The following is a 25,249-nucleotide window of genomic DNA, read 5'->3' on the forward strand; positions in this document are numbered from 1 at the left end:
GATCACCGATGTTTTCCCATCATCTAGCAAAGAGCAGCATTCAATTAATATATGTCAAACAAGATAAGACGAAAAAATGCCACGCCATTGAGTCTCCTCTATTTCAAAGTATTTACAGAAACACTTCCCAACATGAGTAGCAAAGAGGTCTGCACGTGCCTCTCGGGGTCCCCCTTCCTGCTGGGCCTCCTACATCTCCTGGAGACTCAGGCAGCCCAACAGAGCAGGAGGATAACTCCCAAACTCCAAGCAGAGAGGACTCCCAGGGCTGACAAGTCGCCACCAGTCTACTCTAGGAAGATGCTCCAGTAGCCCATGTTCCTGGAAGGGTCTCCATTGTCTCCTGGGGACAAAGAGCTCATTCTATCAGTTTTCATGGGTTCAAGGAGTGTGTCATGTTGGACTCCACGATTACAATTCATAGTGCTTCCCTTTCAGAATCACACTCGGGCATTCCTGTGGGCATAAGCAGCCTCAGTAGGCCTAAAATAAAACTAGTTCCAACTCTACAAACTCAGATTCATGATCTCCTTGGGATTACACAAAGGAAAGAGTAAAATTAATGTGCAAAGGTAGGGGACATGCAGTGAATTTGTAACATTGGCCTGGGATGCACTGTACCTACCCAATAAGTTTAACTCTTCTCTGGCACAATTCTAAATAAGTATGCTCGTTGTTTTTTAAAACATACGCAGGTATAGATGTGCGTATTTTCCAGCTGAAACATAGTGGCTTTCTCCAGGGAGTGACCGTGAAAATTCCCAGGTGTGACCCACATTAACTCTATTTAGCCTGGATCAGGACACGTTTCCTGGGTTGGGGAATCATGGTGCTTCTGATTCATCATGCATGTTCCTGTGGCCATGCATGGAACCATTGGGTGGGATATCACCACTCAAACTATATGAATTAGAACTGAGGTAGAGAAGGCTGTCTCCCAAGGAAAAGTGGGGTGCTATTAACCAGAAGGAGAAAATGGATAGAGGCCAAAAGCAGTAGCTATCTATATGTATAAACCCCATATAAACATATAATGCAGCATGCTACTGATTTTTACTTTCTTTATACCCTTATATCATTCTGCTTTGGGCCGTGAATAACGGAAAGCTGATAATGGGTGAATGACTTCAACTTTTACAGGAGCTATTATTTTAATTTTTCTTCCTCTGACCGCCCCACTCCCTTGACTCCATGCTAAACTCACTAGTGGCTTTCCACCTGTCACATCAGTCACCAACCATCCCTAAGCCCTGAGATAACACTGACCAAGAACAGAAGTACAGCAGCATTTCAGAACAGAACAAACCTTCAGCTACACAAATGTGACCAAAAATCAGGTCAGGGGAAGACACAGAAAAGAAAGAGGGAAAAAAAAAAAAAAAGCAAAGACAGCATAAAGCTAGATCTATGCTATAAAAATGTCTTTCTCTCTTATTTATTCCCCTTGAAAAATAACTGCTCAGTCTTTCCTGACCCACAGGCTCCTACATCAATTTTTCCCTCTTTCTTACTGTGCCTGGGCCCATAGCTCGGAATTAATACTAGAATGATGAGTGTGTTTTTCTCTCTCAAACCCCTCCCTCTTTCCTACCTTCATTTTCTTTCTTTTTTTTTTTTTTAAGATATGCTTATTAGAGAGAGAGAGAGTGAGAAAGAGAGACCACGGGAGATCTTCAAGCAGACTCCCAGCTGAACATGGGAGCATGGGGCTCAATCTCACGACCCTGAGATCATGACTTGAGCTGAAATCAAGAGTCAGATGCTTAACTGACTGAGCCACACAGGTGCCCCTCCTACCTTCATTTTCTATCCCCTAATAAGCTCCCAGATGGGTGATGCCTCATAAGCACCCCATACCCCTCCTGAGAGATCATGTGAGGAAACGCTGACAGAGTCACTGGCTGAACACCGTGACAGGTGTAACCGGGTCCCTGCTGGTCTGAAGTCATGTTCCTAAGAAGCGCTGGTTCCCTAACATCTTTAACACTCATTAGATACCAACATAAATGCACATAGCTGCTCAAATTTCAAGCCCCTCTGTTCCAGCCCTATAACCTCAGGCTGAGTCAAGAAAAAAAATGTATATTGTTCTCTGTAGAAGTTTTAAATTCTGGCATCAGGGATGACAGCTACCTCCATCTGTCTCTTCAGAGACAGAACTCAGAAAAGAGATAATATCGTTGACTCTCCACCTTCAATTCTAACATTAGATGTTTCCTTACTGTGGTTAGGGACCTAAGAACAGCTGAGCTGGAAACAGCATGGGGACAGAACACTGAAGGAGTCCTCATGAAGTGCTTATAAACCTAAAATCTACTATGCGCCCCCCTTTGAATTCCTTTCTTGAGTGGGGAAAAGGGTCCTGTGTGGTTCCCCATTATTCTAGATTTAAATCACCACCAGCAACAAGCAATAGCCTTAGCTTCCTTATCTCTTATCTCCCAAGACTTAGAAATCAACTTCTCATTTTATTCCAGAATCCAGAGGCAGAGTCATGACTGATGAGGTCCCTAAATTTTCCCTAATTTTCCTTGTTGGAATTGGGTTTCATGGCATTATCAGCCTGAGAGGGCTCTGGCGATTGACACCTTCCTCTCCTTGGTCTCCAGTTCCTGTAGCCTACTTCGGAGTACCAGAATGCCACTTTGCCCCTAATTCCTAATCTGCTACCCAGTGGCCATACTCATCAGCACAAGACCCTGAATGCTATACCTTGGAGTTATCAGGGTCCTTCCACTCAAAGAGAGCTTCCTCACTCAGACATGCCATCCACCTGACTCCCCACTATGAGCCACCATTTGAATTCCCCACTTCTTGCTCCACTATTGAAAAAGCTAAGTCCCTGAAACAATTTTCTAATATGGATATTTTGAGATAATTCATGTATATATGTATGTAAGCAATCATATATATAAAATATGCTGCCCAAATATCCCTAATCCCCACTTTTCCCTGCATCCTCTCTTTCCGCCATGTAACTTAACAGGGTCCTCCCACTCTGACTCTGAGTTCAGCCTGTGACTTGCTTTAACAGATGGAGACCCTGTAAAGCACTTGAGTGTTTGAGCTTGCCCTATCTTTGGTGCTTTTTCCATCTGCATGATACAATGCCATAATAGCTTGGAGGGTTAGAGACTTGGGAAACATGGCCAAGCAGACCCAGTATTCTCAGCAAAGGACAGCAGACATCAGCCAATGGATAGCCAGCACTTAGACTGAGCCCAGTCAAGAATTACAGAGCTGTTGTGTGTCTTGCTACAGGCTGCTGAGATTTTGAGGTAACTTGTTACACAGCAGTATTTTAGCAATAGATGACTGATACATGAGTTGGATGCTGGTTTTAACATGTGATCACTCATCCCACTTCATTGTCCACATTCCTCAGAACGGCAATTATCATCACGTTATGTCAGAATCTCCAAACATTTCTTGACAATAGAAAGAATCAACTATTGGGTGCAATTATCCATCCAATCACTTTGGCATGTATCAACAGGAAAACGACAGTATAATGATTAAATACAAAAAGACAAAAGTAATTGTAATTGAAACCATGACTTAGGAAGTTTCTATGTATCAGTCTGTATACTATTCAGGGTAAACAAATCAAATTAGAAGCAAATTTATGGCAAGGTTTCTTTACTTTTTCTCCTCAACATATTCATGTGATAATGCTAATAATCAAAATGCCAAAAGATACTGTAAAATGATAATTGACCAGAATAAGTACAAATATCCCAATGTGCATAAAGTTGTATATTATTCATACTTTCTTTTGTCATGTCCACAAAAGAATTATTAATAGGGTATACACAGAAAACTAGTTTTCCCTCTGAGAATTTTCACCAGCCGAGTCTGATCTGGGCTTAATGAATTTTGCATAGGTAAAGGAGTAAAATAGTAAGAAACAGGTATCATTCTTTTCATTCAAATGGATTATCCATGTTTTTGTGGGTTAAAAAGGTTAAGCTATTCAGTTAGAATCCTCCAGAGGTTCACAAAAAAGTATACGTATTTGTAAATTTCACTCTAAGCCTTTAATGAGGACCCTTGTTATATTCTACTGCACAACAAGGACACTTTGCCTCAGGTCCTCCCATCTATTCAGTATCTCTAAAGACATCAAAACAATAAATATCTCAAACTTTTTCAATGATTTATACTGAACTTCTTAAATATCTATTTTTATATTTTTTTAATTAAGAACAAAACAGATATACTTCTCATTCTAATAAATACTAGCTATAACTATCAAATGGTATTATAACAAACTTTAATTGAATAGAAAAAAATACTTTGTTCCTATATTCACTCAATCAATGCATTGTATGCCACACTTATGACATGATATGCTCTTTCGCTGCTCTCAGTGTGTGAATATAGACACAGTGACTGATGTCTGGGATGATGGAAAGGGAAGTCTCATCATCACCACGAATTACATATTGTGTGATTGTAAAATGGATGAAGCAAAGCTGAAAACGAGATGAGAACGTGACCTCCATCACTCATCAATGTATCGGTGTTAGAGGATATTTTAAGGGGCTCACATCATCTGGGAAGTCCACAGTTAAATCCTCTAACATAGCTTCTGAATGAATTGCATATGACACATATCATCACCAAGAACAGGCCCTTGATTGTGATATTGCTTCAGTATCTGCCACTAATTACAGTAAGAACTTCTGTAAAAATATCTTCCATAATATAACTCAAAAGACTTGATGAAATTCTCAACAAAATACTCTCAACAAGATTTTCTAAGGATTCAGGCAATTCAGTTTTCAAATGTCTTTAATAATGCTCTGTTTATAGAAATAAAAGATATAAAGTATAGATTACTCACAAGAAAAAGCTGTCTTGAAAAACAAATCTGATTTATTCATTTAATAAACATTTGTTGGCACCATACAGGTCACTGCTGTTGGGAATATAAATATGAAAAATATAAATATAGCAGAATTTCTAATGAGTAGGACATCTTCTAGACTATGATGAGTTATAAATTCTTGAATCCATGTCAATACAAAGAAATGAGAAACCAGAGTTTGTTAGCATTTATTCTTAACTGTATGAGTTGGGCATTTTCTCTGGTATCTTTTACTGAGATAACAATTATTATTTTAACACAAAGAGAATAAAATCAAATATGGAATGGCAGGACCTGATATTATCCTGTCACTATGGTGCTTTTACAGTCTGTACCCATTGCAATTATCATTGCTACCTCCTTCTAAGGTTAACTATGTATTTATATTTCTATTGCTATGCAGTATCAGCGAAGATGCTTGTTCTAGATTTTGCTGGTCTGGCCTAGACCAACATCAAAAACTCATTTCTTCAAATGTCTGCTTCTGAGTATCTTACCTTCAGACAGAACGTCAATTTGACATAAAAGTAATACGTGATCTCCCTTTTAAAGTGAATCACATCATATTGTTTAATTAAAACTGCTCATTTAAAAATTTTTAATTTAAAATTTTTAACAAATACATGCTGAAAGCAGTTTATAAATTATATTCTGAAGTTTATTTATCATTTATTTTATTATGTTATGTTAGTCACTGTACAATGCTTCATTAGTTTTTGATGTAGTGTTCCATGATTCATTGTTTATGTATAACATCCAGGCTGGTATCCAAGATCTATAAAGAACTGCTCAAACTCAACACCCCCCCCCAAAAAACATAATCAAGTCAAAAAACGAGAAGACATGAACAGACACTTCTCCAAAGAAGACATACAAATGGCTAACAGACACATGAAAAATGTTCAACATCACTAGCCATCAGCAAAATACAAATCAAAACCACACTGAGATATCACCTTACACCAGTTAGAATGGCAAAAATTGACAAGGCAGGGAACAACAAATGTTGGAGAGGTTGTGGAGAAAGGGGAACCCTCCTACACTGTTGGTGGGAATGCAAGGTGGTGCAGCTGCTCTGGAAAACAGTATGGAGCTTCCTCAAGATGTTAAGAACATAGCTACCCTGTGATCCAGCAATGGCACACCTGGGTATTTACCCCAAAGATAAAGAAGGGCCACATGCACCCCAACATTCATAGCAGCAATGTCCACAATAGCCAAACTGTGGAAAGAGCCGAGATGCCCTTCGACAGATGAATGGATAAAGAAGACGTGGTCCATATATACAATGGAAGATTACTCAGCCATCAGAAAGGATGAATACCCACCATTTGCATAGACATGGATGGAACTGGAGGGGATTATGTTAAGCAAAATAAGTCAAGCAGAGAAAGACCATTATCATGTGGTTTCACTTATATGTAGAAAATAAGGAAGAGCACGGAGGACATTAGGAGAAAAAAGGGGAAAAATGAAGGGGGGGAATCGGAGGGGGAGATGAACCATGAGAGACGATGGACTCCAGGAAACAAACTGAGGGTTCTAGAGGGGAGGGGGTGGGGGATGGGTTAGTCCAGTGATGGGTATTAAGGAGGGCATGTATGCTCCAAAGTTTAAAAGTTTTCAAAAATATTCTACCTGAAGATGGAAAGAGAAAAAAAAAATCCATGCCACAAGAATGCAAATGATCAAACATAACAATCTGTACCATACTTCTGGACGCATGCTCTCTGCAACTGTCATACTGATGCGTTTATATGATACGTGGTAGGAACAGTCCTTTGCTTAGGAAGTATATATATTTGAAAGTTTGCACTTGGCTTTTTAGAGAACATGCCTAAGGATTCATACATCAGTATGTGATAGTCAATGTTAATGTCAAAAGACTACATTTGGTTCAGTGTAAGAAGCTATTAAAGTGTTTACTACTTCAGTTATTTTCAAGTGTTCTCTTTTGCAAACTAAGGCACATTGCAACTATATTATCTAGAAGTGACCCTTCTCCAGGGAACTGAGAGTAGAGCCTTTGACCAGGAATGTTCATAGAAATCAAAAAAGATATGAAGTATGGATTAGTCACAAGAAAAATCTGTTTTGACTTAAAATGTTTTTCATCTTCCGCTCATTGGACTGATAAAGCAATTAGGTAAATTAGAACCAAGCAGACCCAATATAGAGATTTTTCGTTGAACTATCACAGCACAGACTTCCTTATTTTCTTTTGTCCTAGATGCTGTGATGGTACGAGCTCAAAGGGGCCAATAGCCAACACAAGGATTTGGAGAACAGATTCCACTAGCGAAGAAAGTAAATGAGGAGATGCATCTCAAGGAAGACTCTAATTTAGACTCAAGGAAGAATCTAAATAAATAGAATGAGAAAATATTGAAACACCTTAGCAAGGCAGGGATGAGATGGGCAGCACAAGCACACCTGGGAGATATCGGGAGTTGATTCCAGACCACTCTAGTAAAGCAAATATCACAATAAAGCGAGTCAAATAAATTTTTTGGTTTCCCACTGCGTATAAAAGTTATATTCACACAATGCTGTAGCCTATTCGGAACACGATAGTATTCCATCGAAAACAAAGTACATACCTTAATTAAAAAATACTTTGTTCCTAATAAATTCTAGGAATAATCTGAGCTTTGAGGGAGCCATAATCTCCCTTCACAGATCACTATAACAAATATAATAATAAAAAGTTTAAAATATTGTGAGAATTATCAACATGTGGCCCAGAAACACAAAGTGAACAGATGTTGCTAGGAAAGGGGTACAGATAGACGTGCTTGATTCAGGGTTCATAAACCGTCCACCTGTAAAGCACGCAGCATCTACACAGTGCCATGAAGTGAATCACTATAGAATAAGGTATGCATGCACGATAGAGGAAGAATGAAGACCGAAGAATGGAGAAGAGCTGCACACAAAGCAGAAGAAGGGAAAACAGTGGGGTATCCCGTTAAGAAAGGAGGAGGACCTCCAGGGAAGCGGGGGAGGAGGGTTTGGTTCTCCACCCACTGAGGAGGTAGACTGACAGTTAAACAGGCAGAGCTCAAAGGCTGATTCCCAGGTTTTGAGCTTGTGCCCTACGGTGTTGTTTGTTAATGGTGAGTGAAATAGGATGCAGCAGAGAATAGGAGAGGAGGCGAGCCCAGCTCATGCTCTGTGAACCTGAAACACCCATGCAGCATCTGTAGGTGGTTGGTTGTGCAGACCTCATCTTTGGAATGACAGCTGCAGGTGTTGGAGGTATGACGTTAGCTGCCATCTGCAGACAGAGACGAGTTAAGAACTCAACAGTACGTGTGGGAAATGGGAAGTCATGTGAAAGAAGGGAAGGGGAACGGTAAGGAAGAGAACCTGAGCACGGGAACATGTGAGACGTTCATTAAGGAAGAACTGCCTGAAGACAAACCTGAAGTGCAGCCTAAGAAATAAGATTCAAAAACCAAACTGCCGTAACAAGAGAACCAAAGAGAAATGTGTGCCATGGAAAGTCAGAGAGGAGAGGGGTTCAAAGATGAAGGAGTCGTCAGAATACTGAGTCTTGCGGATGGGTACAGGAAGACCTGGCCTGAGAGGGTCCGCTGGACGTGGCAGGGAGCACTCGAGGGGTGGGGAGGGGACGTGCTATTATACATCTTGGACAAGCCGGGGGCAGTTGGAGGGCTGTGGAAACAGAGCAATGGCTTCAAGAATTCTCTTAATGGGTCTCTGCATTTGAAGTTGAATTCAAACGTATGCACCCAATTCTTAACAGAACCAAGGACCCCTGGAAAACTGTTCATTTCCTATATGAGACTCTCAAGACACAATATCACTTTCCACAAGAAGAATCCCGATGCCTACCCAGGACAGGGGGAAAGGACAGGGAATGTCTCAGAAGGTGTGGCTGATCTTTACCCCATGACAAAATAAGCACCTCCCCCGTGGTGGGTGGCTTCAGCAACATTCATAACTTAAAACTGATTTGACAACCGAGATATTTTATGACCTTTACAAGAATCTCTTTGATGCAGCCAAAAAATAAATAAGAAATAGAGACCCCCTAAGACATACTCTTGTGTGAATGCTGTATTTTATCCAAAGATCTTGTTTCTATTTTGTTCCATGTTAAATCCCTATCCTGTGACTTGCTGAAAAGCTGCAGGACAGAGAATTTCCTGATGAGCTGTGTAACAGCTCTTCCTTCCTCCGAACAAGCCTTGAACCTCCGTGCCCAGCAGTAAATTGCACCGCAGCAGATATAAGTGTGATAGGAAGCCTGGCCTGTGTGCACACGCGTGCGTGCGTGCGTGTGTGTGTGAAGCAAAACGTAGAGGCTCAAGGTCACTTGAATAGCTGCAAATATAATTCACTGACAAGGAACTGACACATACCTGACAGCTTCAAAACCAAGTATTTCCAAAGAAGCAATGATTATAATCATGGGTATGTAGAAAGAAATTGATATATTTCTGATAGCTTGTCATCAATAAAAGATATTCAATGAATATTTTAATTTTAGATCCCATGTTTAAATACAACCCCTACAAACCAATTATCCCTCATAACTCCTTTTCTTAACTTGGTTTTGGAATGCAAATTTGTGATATTAAGATGTAGATTGTTCAAAAGTGCTTATCTGTTATCCTCTACACACTCAGGTCAGCGCAGAAATTGAAAGAAATATGAAACCACGAGGACAAAGAAGGGGCAAAGGAAAATGTGTGATTTCAACAAATTTGAAAGTGGACGATGAGAAACTTATGTAGTGAAGTAGAGAAGATTACCTAGCAGATGGCCGAGGTGGGGAGACAGCGGTTATGCTGAAGAGCCCATCAAGGCTGCAGAACATTCCAGAACATACGGTAGGGGGAGCTCCACAAAGAAGCATCAGGACAAGCAGGGGAGGGTGCTGGAGTTAAGGCATCTGTTGGATGACCTGGGTCCCTCCCCAAGTGCTGAGCAATTGTCCCCTAAGCCTTCCCTGCTCCACAGCTCAGACATCAGTGTTTTCTGAAGATGCTGTCATAGATCCCCGGACTCTGGGTCACCACACACAAGGCCATCTCTCTGCCTGGATCCATGACACTTGTGGACAAGCCCTGAGCAAACATGGGGACCATCAAAGAGCATTTCAGTGACTTGCCTTTAGTGACAAAGACACCTCTCTGCGCATAAAAATTCATGTCCCTCTTCTGTCTGGACCCACTTCAAAAGTACAAAAGTTGAGTGACTTAACCTGCCTGGTGATTAAAAGTGGCCACGTGACCGAGTTCGAGGCAAAGGAATGTTCACGGATGTCACATGTGTCCCATCCAGTCCAGGCTTGACCCACAAAACCTCCCTTGCATATTTTTCTTGTTTTCCATGGAGGGCTGTCTGGATAACAAACTCGGAGAACACTTGGAAGCCATGTGTTGAAGAGCATTCCCCAGACCCCCAACATCCCATTGACGTAAAAATTACCTTCAGAAAGCTACATGAGCAAAATATAAATGTTGCACAGGGACCTGTAAGAGTATATTTGATTCCATGGCCTGCATACCCTAACACATTCGTACATGTGAGTGAAGAGGCATGAATAACCAATCACTTAATGTCTGTTGGAGCAAAGCAACACAAAGGAGAAAACGTGGGGGTGGGAGGGAAAATATTACAGAGGGAGCCAAATGACAAATAAACAGGGCTACAACCAATGTCTTTATAAAGATCAGAGAATAAGTTAATAAAAACAGAAAGCAAATGAAGTAACAGAACAAGAAAGGAGCTCTTGAAAGTGTAAATATTGGGCGCCTGGGTAGCTCAGTTGGTTAAGCGACTGCCTTTGGCTCAGGTCATGGTCCTGGAGTCCTGGGATCGAGTCCCACATCGGGCTCCCTGCTCAGCAGGGAGTCTGCTTCTCCCTCTGACCCTCTTCCCTCTCGTGCTTTCTATCTCTCATTCTCTCTCTCTCAAATAAATAAATAAAATCTTAAAAAAAAAAGAAAGTGTAAATATTAAAACAAAGATGCAAAAGTAATGACAAGAACAACGACCAAAACACTTCCAGGCCAACTGCCTTCCAATCAGTAACACCTTTGAACTGCCTCGATGGTTACCCACACACTCCAACTGCTGAGGCCGGTGTTTACGTCCTGGTTCCTGTCATCCCGGGATCATAAAAGGCCTTGGACACATGGGTCCTTCTAAGACAAAAGAGCCCCAGAGCTCAGTCCTAGGACCTCTTTTCTTAGACATGCACACCCAGTGCCAAGCTCCACTCTGAACTCCATGTCTGCAGGGTCCTCTGATTTGGGTACCTTGGATTCTGCTCCTGCACAGCATGCTGGAGGCAGGGGCAGAACCAGAAGTCTGAGGAAGGGTGGGTTTGCGCTCTCTTCCATTCTTCAGGCTGGACACTGGTCTTCCCCTACCCTCTGGCTTGGACTGAACTGAACCACACACCATGGGCTCTCCTGCTCTTTAGCTACCTGCTAGAGAGGTCCCAAGACCCACAGCCTCCGTGAGTGCATGAGCTGACTCCTTGTAATCAATCAATCAATCAATCTCTCTCTCCTGGGCATCACAAGTAAATACCTGTCAGAGAGCCCCTTCATGAAGTGCACCAGGTAAGCCCCCACTCCAGTCCAGAACCAGGCAGACTTAATTAGGGAAGCGTGAAGGCTGGATGCCCCCTGTAGACACCACTCCCCCTTGCCCTGCAGCCACAGAGCAGTGTGAATGGCCGTCGATTTCCCTCACCCCCACTCTCAGTGGCTGTGGGGTCCCAGTGGGCCGCGGGCCTCACACCTGACTCAGAGGCAATGCACCAGTGTAAGTCTACATGCCAGTATGCCTGAATAGAGGGTCACCATGTTGGGAAAGCAATGGTACTGGAGGACCAGTGTTTCCGAGAACTTGGGAAGATGTATTGACTAGCATGATTTGTGGAATCATTTGTGGAATTTAATTTTTTTTGCAAAAAAATTCAAGAGAGATATTCAGAAAAGTAAACATAAAAAACACATATTGAAGATTGACAAACAAAAACTGGAAAATAAAATCACAGTTTATTGTTGGCTGAGCATTAGCATATTAAAGTAACTAGAATTTATGATACTGTACTGTATTTCAAACGTAGGATAGAATAAAACATGTGGTGATAATAAAAGCAACCGAACGTTTAGTAGTGCAATGGGAAATAATACTTTGAATTAATAAATCAAGAGGTAGCATCATAAGCATATTATTTAGAGATGTAGGTAGAAATAAAGGAGAAACACCCAAAAAAGAGTTGAACAAAGTTGTGTGGGGACTTAGTTAGAGAAGCAGGACCTAGTGTATATTTAATTATATGCCCAATCTGATTTTTTTAACCATGCACACCTGCTTTGATCAAAATAAACATGAGCTCTAAGAAAGTGTTTTGATTTATGCATTTACTCATATGCCTATGTGTGTGTGTGTGTGTGTGTGTATGTTTAAAAAAGTGAGGGCATAGTAATCTACATCTAAATGGCAACTGTTTAGAAAATATGTATTATCCCCCATAAATACTAGATATGCTCTTTGCTTCAGCATTATCTCATTCACACAATATCTTCCTGATGGTAGCTGAAGTTAATATTTGGAAAAAATTTTTGTGACTATAATAAAGTGAAGCCTTATTATCTGAAGCTCTGTTGAATTTTATTCAATTCTTTACCGTCGTTTATGAATACGAAATAAGAATTCCTATAATGAATGCTATACAGAACTCAGTATATTCTGAGCGAAGATATCTCCATAAACCTTGTAAAAATGCTTAAAAGTTCTGCCGTCATTTTCTGTAAAATATTAGCACACCAGAGTAACAATCGCTAACGGTCCAAAACAGAACATTTCCTGTGCACGGCATCAGACAAAGTGAGGTTTAACAGACTGTGAGCACCTCTTCGATGCAGAAACTCATGCAGGGATACTCAGAAGTCAAATTTATCGGGGGAGGGAACATCTGTTCTATACTTTCTATCCCACAGAAGTTATACGGATAACGTATTTAAACGTCCTGGGAATACTTCTGGGCACGCAGTAGACACTCAATATTTATTTTTTTCTTCATTCATTTATCAAACAAATTCAACAACCCATCAAAGAAGACGGAAAAAATCCAATGCTTGCATACATTCTTAGATTGCTTTCCTCCAAATATAGCCATGCAGAAGGAATCTATTTAGTGAGGAGAGCTCAGTATTTAACAATTCAAGAATTAAAGAAGAGTAAAAGAAAACAATTGAAATTGAAATTTTGAGCACTTCAAAGATTTTCTGGTAAAGTGCTTTATGTTCTCATTATCTGCCTTAAAGCCAGCAATAACTTTAGAGCTTTTATAGTGTACATTGTCATTTATAAACCGTATGCACACGCCTTCCTCTTGGCTCATCTTGGAATTCAGAAAAGGAAGCGCCCATTTATCTCATTTTTACAAAATCTTCCTCCCTCCTCAGTCGCGTGCCTTCTTCTAACTGAATTGTCCACTTCTGGTCCCCGAGGCCATCTCCATGCTTCTTACTACAAAGGTTCCCTCATTTCCAAATCCCCACCACCTCTCTCTTCCACAAATAGTCCCCACATTGAGTGACAAAGGACCACGAGGGCCACCAGGACCAGACACGTGTGTGTCGCCACAGCTATTCTCTGTTCTTCAGAAAGTTGGATGCGCAGCAGGGTCCCTGGGTGTGCGGATCCCGCAGGTCAGCAGCCCATCCTTGGGATGGGGCAGTTTCCAGGGGTGCAGGGGTTCCTACTGAAACACCAAGATACCATTTCAGCTCTTCCTGACTCCAGGAGTGAATACTCAGGGCAAATATGCAGTCACTGATGAGATTGTTATGGAGCCCTTGCTAAATTCTGGGCCCTGAGCTAGTTAGTGGAGGTAGTAAACCACACTGTGCAGGGCCCCGATGAAATCTGCACTTTCATCTAATTCCCAGAGCAAGAGGACAAGGAAGACAATAGTATCTGAGCCTCCTAGGTGAGGCAGCAGGAGCCTATCCAGCTTAGACCCTTCACTACAGTCCCCACAGAGTGAGGGGCTCCCACCCCAAAGCCTGCTCTGTCGGGGTTCTCCCTGGATGCGGGTGGGCACATGGCAGACGCTAACCCCGGGACCGAGCTGGCCCTGGTTCCAGGCCCTGGGCAGGGCTGATTTACATGCCTGAATGGCACCCTTCCTTGGTCAGCCCTGTACAGACAGAAACCAGGACGGAGACCTTCGACACAAGCTCAAGCTCGTCACTACAAGGGGCTGGTGCAGGGTGGAGGCGCAGCTCCACCTGCTCTCCTCTCAGCCTCCCAACCTCCCTGTCTCCCTCTCCCCATCCCTCTCTCCCTCCACCCCCCTTCTGTCTCTCCCTGTCTCCCCCTGCCTCACCTCTCCATCCCTGCATCACAGTCTCTCTCCTCTGTCTTTCTGCTTCTCTCTCTGTGTCTGATCAGTCTGCTTCTCTCTTTCAATCTCCTTTTCTGACTCTATTCCTCTTTCCCTGTGCATTGCTCTTTCCGGCAGTCTGGCAGTCTTCTTCTGTCCACCCCCGTCTGACACTGTCCTACGCGTCTCCTGTCTCTGCCTCGACCCCTACTCATGGAGCACCTCTGGGCCCCTGTTCTGTGTTTGCCCAGCTTTCACTCCGTGTCTCTAACTTCCTGTATCTCTCCTTTTGGGAGTTTCTCTACTTCTCTTGCTCCCCGCGGGCAATCTCTGGGTCTCTCTGAGCCTGCATGTCTGTGAGCGTCCTTCTGTGACTTCTCCCCATCTCTCAGACAGGGACGTAAGGTTCTAAAGAAATAAGCACCTCTCATCCCGTTTTAATGAACCTTCTCTGGATTCCAGTGGTGTGCTGCAAAGTTGAAGAAATCGGTCCCTTAAATGATAAAGCAAAAAGGAAAGTCACTGTCCTTGGATAAACAATTTGCATTTCCATAAGGATTCAGTGATGCTGAATCAGAAAAGGCTCATTCTGACACCTCCATGAAAACGACAGGAAGGGCATTCATTAGCTGGGCTCCCATCTGAATGATGCACTTCATCGCACACACCGCTATCTTCCCCTTCAGGAAACAGTGCTCACTTCTGTCCGAAACCCGCCCTTTCACTGGGCATTAGAATGAATGACTTTTCAAAAGTAATAGGGACTACACATCCGCTGTGGCCTGAGAATGAGAATGCTTACACTCAAAGCCATAAAGAAAGTTACACCTCCTGTCAATTTTTTACCCATCGTGGTACACAATAAACAAGCTTTGAATTTTTCCATTTACCAGTGCAAAGGAAAGCAACGCTTTATTTTCTTTAGTTTTCAAAATAATGACTGTCTCTGCCTTTTACATTTATAGCTTCAATAGCTATGATCTGATATTTAAGGCTGAGTGCAGCCTTTAAACAACTTGTGAGATAAAAGGAGATTTATCCGTGATGGTGCTCAGGTAGAAACTCTTATTCATAAGAGTGGAAAGTATCTCACTGCTATTGTTTGTAGACACACACACACACACACACACACACGATCATCTTGAGAAGTAAATGCTAGATTAGAACTAATTGTACTTTAGGTTATTAGCCATTTGTCAGTTTCTTATTCATTATTTTAGCTGATCCTTGCAAAATCTCCGATGGGCTGACTTTTATAGATGTGGTCACTGAGGCAAAAATGTTTAGGGAATATGCCAGGGCTTCCAAGGACAAGAACTGTCTTTGTACCAGAAGCAGAGGTTTCCAAGTTCCTTCAATAAATTAATAAATTGTGTGCACGTGCATGTATGTATGTGTGTGTGTGTGTGTGTGTGTGTGTGTCCATCTTGTTTCATGGTGTGTGACCTATTTGCAGGCTGAAACCGAGTGCCTTGTATCTCCACAGTCCTGTAAATCTGGGACTTTGGTTTGTACAACACAGGTGGTGATTATACTTCAAGGTCAGGCTCTTCTGACCCACACTCAAAATCAGCACCTCACCCCTGCCTCCCGCTCACACGTGTAAGGGAGTAATGGCTGCATTGGGAATATCTGGGTAAGTTCTCTGGTTTCACCACCATCCCAATGTAAGGGGCTCTAGGATGTGATTCAAATGAATGTTATACACAAAATCCATTTCTGAGGGCTCTGATCCTTTGGACTTTGTACAGAGACTCTATCCACAGGACATAATCTTGCCACACATTCCTTAACGACAACTCTTTTTTCTCACTAGAAGTTGACTCTCAGTGCTAACGAGTCCCTACAGGTGCCCCAAATACATCCTCATACAACACAGGAGCATCTGAGCATAGAAGTTCAGAGAGGAGGTCCCAAGTGCCATCAGGAGTTTTGAATCACCAAGGGTGAGAAAAAAAAAACCCTATAAAAAAGGAAAAAACACCTATATCCAAACAGAGTTTTAGCTGAGAGTAATAAAAACAGCTTTGAAAAGTCGCCCTATCGAGTGACACTGGTTTTCAGTATTATAATTGTAAGGTGTTCCCCATGAACACGGAAGTCAGGACACATGAGTCAGGACACCAACCATCCCACAAGTGAGGACAAACTGTTTGCAAAAAAAAAAAAAAAGAGAGAAAAAAAATCAAACAAAAAGAGTATGACCAAAATCTACTCATTAACATAGAGTCCAAGTAAAATTAAACTTTCAGACGATGAACATGCTCACTCCACTTAGAAGCAATGCAGTCCCCTTTGTGGAGATTATATCTGCCAATCGGAATGTATTCTTAGGTTGGGGTTCAGCATAAAACTTAAAACCCTACGTTTTTCTTCAATGTGAAGGCTGCAATAAAAAGTAAACATATATGGGGGATTTCTGGGCCAGAGAAAAGTTGAGATAACAGCTGGTTTACGAGAAGAGTTTTGTATTATTTTACACCACGTAAGTAGGAACAGAAGTCCCTATTGTCTGAAATTGTACCTGCACAAATACAACAATGCGGAGGATACTCATCTACACTTAGACAAAAATTCACATTTAGAGGATTATTTATTTTCCTTTTACTATGATTGTAAAGGTTCATTATTTATTCAGGGAGTCAAAGCCCACATGATCAAGTGATTACTGAAAGGAATCATTAGTTACTCAACATACATTTGCTTGACACACATTTTGTGATCAAAGAGAGATAGTTATTTCCCTTGACCAGAAAAAATAATAGTTGCCTTTTGCATTGAACTTCCAACTGAGGCTGGGTACCAAAAAATACTGGGGAATTTTTGCAAATGGCTTCAGTTTACATCTGCCCGTCTGCCATTAAAGCTGGATGGTAAAAGCAAAACAAAACAAAAACCACAACACACACTTTGCACAACTGAAACGTGGGAAGGCTAAGGAAAAATATTGCAATGGGCATTTAGCTTAAACTCTGAGTTCTTTTATCCTTAGAACTGTAATTACCAGTGTTCCTTTTAAAACTACTGTTTTAGATCAGACCTGTACTTATCAAATAATATTAATGGATTTAAGTTTTAAAATCTCTTAGAAAATGGAAGGCTTTATTTAAACCTCTTTTTATAAAAAGTATTCAAACTTCTACCCCCACGATATTCCCAAAGCCAGCTAACAGTAAGATAGCTCAGATCCCTTAACGGCTAACACTCAGGGATCAATTCTGTGGTGAAGGGATGAGGATTCATGTGCCCCGTTCACCCCATTATTGCAGGAGCTGAAAGGGGAGGATGGCCCCACTCTGTGCAACTGGACACGCACGAGGCTGCACCTTTATTTCAGAGGAGAATGAGCCCACAGTCGAGAGGATCAAGTTTCTGAAATCTGAAGACTCACACGTAAAGATACGTACACTGACTCACACTTAGCCAAGGCAAAAGGAAAGAATAGAAACTAATGGGAGAACCAATTTGTAGTGAACAGACACTCCATGGGAGTGTATGCAAACAGCTTCCAAATTGTTGTGAAATAACAGGAAACATTCTATGCTTCAGCATGTATCTCTTTTACAGTGGTTTGCTTCTGACATTAAGCCACACCATAACTCTGCCCCTTAAGTATTCGGTTACTAGATTTGACAATCAGCTCTGTTGGTGAAAGCAAATGAGTTCAGACTTGGAGCCAGCCTGATGTGAGGCTGTCGTGTTACACCCCAGTGAACAGTGCCCCCCCCTCAAATGCATGTATGCATGCCACGATTCTGTCAAATGGGTGACCATCTGCACCTACTGGAGAGACCCATCAGAGTGCTTGGAAACTACTTCTTAGGCTCACCTTCCCTACAATATCCAGAGTGTGCTTGTAAAGACCAAGCCACAAAGCAGGAAAACTGTTAGTACTACCTAGCCCTAATTCTGCATTTTGAGGAGAAAGTCTATCTGGATCCAAATTCTAAATGGTCAATGCTCCCGGGCACTTTCGTAAACGAGCACAGATTCTAACACACTAACGCATCTATAGTGAAAACGTCAGGACCCTCCAGATCCCAATAAATCACAACATAGAATGTTGGTCATTGTGGGGCAGAGTTAACCACTTACGCTTACCCATTAACTATAATCTCCAGCAACTGCGGCTCACAAAATGAAATGACACACAGGTGCATTCGCGCACAAGAAAACAAACACCATGTCAACACTCTTGCCCCCTCTCTACGTTTTGTCAGGTAGAGAGAAGTGGCGAAAGAAAGTGGTTGAGAATTCGCATTTTTTCAAAACATGTCAAGCAGCAAGGAGTCATAATTCAAAACCATGTGACTTTCTAAATAGTACATTAACATCTCAACAAAACTGTAAGCCCACATGCAGGGATCGGGAAGAACGAGAAGACCGCACTGTGTTTCCTTTTCCACCAGATAATTACTTGCCCATCTTTAGCACTCTATTCTTTGAGCAAGCAGGACAGAAAGTGATAGCCTGACACAGACCCACGGCACTGGAACAGTCTTAACTTTCCCTATACTTCACTGCTGCCTTACATTGGAAAAATTAAGAGAAGGGAGAGGGGAAAAAAGAAGAAACTTACTTGCCGGTTTAAAGTTTCCTCTTTTAGCCCATGTAAGATTATGCAGCAAGTTTCCTTGCCAAGGCTGCGTCCTGCACATTCCTTTCAAAACAGCCAATGCTCATCCTCCAGGTCCGAGAGGATTCGCTCACATGTGACGCTTCTGGTTTCTGGGAGGCATTAGTATCCAGTCTTGCATCATCAAGATGTTATCAGGGATTTTTAAAAAAGCCCCTCAACATGTTAAGCCAGGAGGCATACTCTCCTCCGCGTCCTGAGATGCACGCCAACTGCCTTCTTATCACAAGCAGTTAACTCGGAGCTGCTAGCAGGGATCCGTCTGCCCTCTATCTGTCACTATTAGCTCAGCACGTTCACTCACTGGGACTGGAGCAATCCCAATCAGCTGGCTGGAGAGCTGGGTGCCCGAAACCCCGGGGGACCCGCCAGCCCACCGCGCCAGTTAGCAGCAGGTGCTGCAGCCCCGAAGACAAACTGATGCCATGCTGAGCATCGGTGTTGGTGGCTTTATTGTACTGTGTTCCCTCGGCCTGTCTGTGATTCTCCGCTCTCTTTTGTGTGGCTGTATTTTCTGTTTTACCCCATCATCAGTACGAAGAAGTTTAGCAGCTTACACTCCATGACCATATTAGCAACAAGTGGAAATAATCCCTGAGGCACCATCCACCTCCCATCATCCGTTCTGCGCCCCACCCCCACTTTGTTTAAACCCACTCTCATATCAAGCTGTCCACTTCTCCGCATCTCCTGGGCATAGAGAAACTTCACACTTTCTATAGGAGCTAAAAAGACAGTTTTTAGGTTTTGAAAAGCACATATAAGTCACCTAAGGGTGTCATGGAGAATCCTATTATAAGAAAAGTAACAACGTTATTTCTTTTTTTTCTTTAAAGATTTTATTTATTTATCTGAGAGAGAGAGAGAATGAGAGATAGAGACCACAAGAGGGAAGAGGGTCAGAGGGAGAAGCAGGCTCCCCGCTGAGCAGGGAGCCCGATATGTGGGACTCGATCCCAGGACTCCAGGATCATGACCTGACAGTCGCTTAACCAACTGAGCCACCCAGGCACCCGGTAACAATGTATTTCTTAAATGCAAGAGCCTCACAACAAAGTTACATGTAAGCTGGTGGAAACACACACACACACACACACACACACACACAGTTATTCTGTTACCTAAATCGAGCACATCTTTTTTTTTTTTAAGATTTTGCTTATTTATTTGACAGAGAGAGAGAGAGAGTATGAGCAGGGGGAGTTGCAGAGGGAGAGGGAGAAGCAGGCTCCCTGCTCAGCAGGGAGCCCGATATGGGACTTGATTCCAGGACCTGAGATCACGACCTGAGCCGAAGGCAGAAACTGAACCAACTGAGCCACCCAGGCGCCCCCAAGTGCACATTTCTTAAGGAACTTGCCATGCCTAAAACTTACTCACGCCCATACCAAAATTTGCCCACAGGCTCATCTGAACCCCTGAGAAGGAAGAATCTAAAAACAAAAGCTACCTCAGAACTTATTAGAGCAATGGTTTCAACAAACCAAAGTTCTGAGTTTGGTTAAAAATGACAAGGTGAGGAGGACACAGGCAGAATCTCCTATCCCACATTTTCCTCACGGACAAGGTGGATTGTGTATCATTATCACGCAACCTATTTAAGAAAAAAGTATGTATCCCACAATGCCTCGAGCGCTGTCGTATTTGGATGAATATCTTCGCAGAGGGTAACATCTCATTTAATGCAAAATTCACTTATCTTCCAAGTTCACTTTTCCAAAGGAGAGGAAAAAAATCTCGAACAGTGTGGAAATGATCCGAAGTCAGCCAAATGTGTCATGAATGTCAAGCAGAAAAATATGTATAATTAAATCACAGAAAAATCATAGGTGAACCCCCAGGGCCCTGGGGCAGAACCCAGTTGCTCTTATTTTACTTACAACCCAAACAAACGGAATCATTTGCTTCCTTCAAGACACAGAAGATTGGGGGCCAGTGGGGAGGAAGTGTTAGGGACAGACGCATTTCACAGTTGTAAGAATTGATGTCGTGAAGGTTTAAATATATTGATGCTTTAATAAAGACGTCTTTATCCATAATGTTTAAAGGAATTTGGGTATATTTTGATTGAGACTTTTTTATCATTTCACCAAAACATGACATTTGTGGGACAATCTATACATTGATTTTGCTGGTTAAATAAAGCAGCTGCTGTTTTTACAAAGATGTTTTTAGTAACATGAATGAGTAAATGTAGTTTTCATGAATGATAAAGTCAGCCTCATTCCTGGTGAGGTTTAGTTATAAGTTTGATACATCAGACAGATAACTAGAACACAGAAAAGTTCATCTCTTTCTCACCTCCTGTGAGAAATTACATTATTATGAATTAAGCTCTCATGGGCAACAAAAGCTGATATTCCTTTCTTTTTAAAGGACCGTATTTAGGCTTTCAGAAAAGTATATATTTTTTAATAAGATGTAAGAAATGCACTACATAGTGCAGGATGAGTTTGGCTGAATTTTAGGGAGCCAATTTAAAAACACAATAAACAACAGGGAAAAGTCACTGAAAATGCCACTATCTTGAGACAGTGGGGGAAAATATGGTGTCGATTTCTCTACATCTCTTTCCCTCTCTTTTCTCTCTCACACACATTTTATTTGTTTTCTTCTTTTTAGAGATTGTATTTATTTATTTATTTGAGAGAGAGAGAGAGCTTGAGTGCTACGGTGGAGGGAGAGGGACAGGATCTCAAGCAGGCTTCCTGCTCAGTGTGGAGCCCAGTGTGGGGCTCGATCTCATGACCTTGAGATCATGACCCGAACCGAAACCAAGAGTCTGGGGCTTAATCAAGTAAACCCCCCAGCGCCCCTCACACACATACTTTTTACTTTAAAATCAAACTGAATCCTGCTTAACACACATTTTAACCTCTTTTTTTTTTTCTTTTAAGAAAATGTCACGGACATTCCTTTTGTCAATAAATCTAGAGCTAAGGGAACATTACTGATCTTTCTTTTTCTTTTTTAAAGATTTTATTTATTTGAGAGAGAGTATGAGATAGAGAGCACGAGAGGGAAGAGGGTCAGAGGGAGAAGCAGACTCCCCGCTGAGCAGGGAGCCCGATGCGGGACTCGATCCCGGGACTCCAGGACCATGACCTGAGCCGAGGGCAGTCTCCCAACCAACTGAGCCACCCAGGCGCCCCTGATCTTTCAATATATATGCATATACATAGATAAAATTTATTTCACCAAATACTTATGGTTTGACATTTAGTTTCTAATTCTGATATATTTGTCTAACTATCTTTTATTCTACCCTGTTAGCATGACATTCCAGGAGTGGAAACAGTTGGTCATTCAGTATTATTGCGTGAACTCTTACGGATGATACTTGATGGGTTCTGCATGTGTCTGAGCATCCCTAATGCTTTGTTCTGTGAAGGCTGGGTCTGTTTAACTGAGGTCTGTATGCCCACTGCCTCTAGCCACATGTCTCCCATGTAAAGTTCCATCTAAAACTACAACAACCAACAGGCATGTCCAATATGCCCTCCAAGTGAATGGATTTAAACGCTGTAAAATACTCCTTTTCAGTAAACACTCTGAGGCTTCCCTTCCTTGGCAATATGGAGAGGAGTAGTGCAGCTTGTGGTGGACAGAGAACGGGGGACACAGAATTCTGAAGGACCAGAAGCAACAATGGAGGACATGCAGAGACCAGACTGAGCTCTCAAATCAGGGAACACAAACATGTGTGGAAATCAGGCCTGTGTGAGAGATACACATGGAAACAGGAACCACTATGGACCAGGTTCCTACGAAGCAGGAGAATTGAAAAAGAATGAAGAAAACACTTTTGCTTCAGAGACACCTATTCTCACAGCGTGACTGTGATTGGACTGTGATCCTGCTGAACTCCAGGACCGGAGTGCAGTAACGGGAATCCATAACGATTTCCAAAGCGGGGGCTCCAGCAAAGTGGACTGAGTGACAGGTGCCGTCAAGAAAGAAGACGCACCGGAGAGGCTGGGGGCTGTGAGGAGCTGGGGACTGGACGTGGAGGTGGCTTCCAGCCCCGACTCTGGGCTGGCTAGTAACCCGCTCACCTAACTCTTGGCCACCCTCCGCACACGGGGAGCACAAAATCAGGGCATTTTCAAAGCTGTTTAACTATACTGTTAAAAAGCCTGCTATTCGCTAAACACATCACGCCTCCTCATGGTTTTGTGGGTATGTCTACAATTTGGGGCACATATCAGCATCACATGCAAGAGTGTTGAGGCTGGGATGCAAATGTTTGAGATCTGATGGTCTTCTGACCTTGAACTAATTCCTTAACCTCTCTGAGACTGATTTCTAATCTGGATATTAAAGGAGTAATAATACCTATACCTCACGGGCTAATTAGGAGCTTTAAATGGGATATAATTTACAAATACTTATAATTTAATGGAATGCTGCATACATATGGTAATTTTATGTATTAGTATTATCATTTTAACAGAAAGTTTGGTATGATTAGGTTATAGGTGCAGACAAGAGTGTCAACACATGTGGGAAATTCCAGAAAAAGCAATCCCTAAATCCAATGCTTTTTTTTTAAAAGACCTATTTATTTGAGAGAGAGGGAGAGAGAGAGAGAGAGCACACAAGCGGGGGGTGGCAGGCAGGGTAACATTTTGTTCATGTTCTAAAAATAAATGAAATCCTCATCTTCAGTGTTTAAATGATTTTAAATGTTTTCAATGTTTAAAATCTTTCCAAAGCATATAACTAATTTCTTCTTTAATAAAGTAAACTAAAGTGAGTTTCATGTATGTGTGATTGGCTGTTGTTCCTTGAAGAACTAGACTTTGGAACACCTGGGTGGCTCAGTCAGTTAAGCCTCAGCCTTCAGCTCAGGTCATGATCCCGGGGTCCTGGGATCAAGCTCCGCATCGGGCTCCCTGCTCAGTGGGGGGTCTGCTTTTCCCTCTCCCTCTGGCCCTGCTTCTGCTCTCTCGCTGTCAAATGAATAAATAAAATCTTAAAAAACTAAAAATTAACTCAGTCAACAATGGCGACGTGGATATGCAAATTATATAACCTAAAGGAGATTTAGGCAGACTTTATTTTTATTTTTTTAAGGAATTTATTTATTCATTTGACAGAGAGAGACACAGCGAGAGAGGAAACACAAGCAGGGGGAGCGGGAGAGGGAGAAGCAGGCTTCCCACTGAGCAGGGAGCCCGATGTGGGACTCGATCCCAGGACCCTGGGATCATGACCTGAGCCAAAGGCAGACGCTTAACGACTGAGCCACCCAGGTGCCCCTAGGCATCCTTTAAAGTTCTAATCATGAAATCTATGAAAAATGTGTCAAAATAAAATAGGTGGTCAAACTTTAAAACTGAAGAAAAAAACATTATGCATCCTTTCTCAGAAACTACATTACTGCGTGTACACATACACACATAAAATGGTGGATAGAAATATGGTGGTTATGCTCACAGACAAACCACAGTAGATTCCCCCCCAACAAATATTTCCTATAATGAGTGTTTATTTCTTACATTCCTTTTTAGCACTTCTTATTCTCACTCACCTCCTCTTGCACAGATAACCGCTTGAATATATATCACATGCATTTTGTCTAATTGTGCAAAATGTGTATTTTTGTGTTATTCTAAAAACTCACAAAATTTATATTAGCATTTGGGGAGAATTTTTTTCATAAAAATGAATGCTGCACATTTTATAGAGCAATGGGTTACACATAATGCTCCAGCTACATGCCAAAAATCAGCTATATTCTACATACAGCTGTGAAAATTACCATAAACTTTTGTATTCATGCCAGTTCATCCGTGCACTGGGATTTAATGAACAATAAAAAGCAAAGAGCTGGTCAAGGATACAAGCTTTATTTTCTGTATCTAATTTTTTTTTTTTTTGGAATTTGACTTAACAGTAGGTTTATATTATACCTACAAACGGCAGGTTTATATTATATTATAATGCAAAGCTAGTTCTCTTATCGAGAGATTTGAAATGTTGCTCACTCCATTCACTAGCTCTGGCAAATTTGTATACTAACTAAACAGAATGTTTTGTTGGGGCTTCAGACTACAGTTTGCTGTAGGAAGCATTTCAGAGTATCTAATTAAAGTTACACAAACCAATGCTAACTCATACACTATTCTCAAATATATCTCATTGAGAAAGCAAAGACGTAAGAGGATTTTTGACTATCCTTCCAGAATGAGGACTGAGTCCCGGAGTCATTAGGAGATTCAAAGTAAAGAGAAGCAGAGAAGCCCTCTTCTTCTTCTTCTTTTTTTTTTTTTTTTTTTGTTAACCCAGATTAAAGCTTTAGTGAACAAAAGCTTCAGCAGTGTTATCAAAATAGCCTTGCTCATTACAAGCAGAGTTT

The sequence above is a fragment of the Eumetopias jubatus genome, unplaced genomic scaffold, assembly GCF_037043125.1.
Source record: "Eumetopias jubatus isolate StellerSeaLion01/CBP00866 unplaced genomic scaffold, mEumJub1_p1.0 scaffold_17, whole genome shotgun sequence".
In the NCBI taxonomy this organism is placed as follows: Eukaryota; Metazoa; Chordata; class Mammalia; order Carnivora; family Otariidae; genus Eumetopias; species Eumetopias jubatus.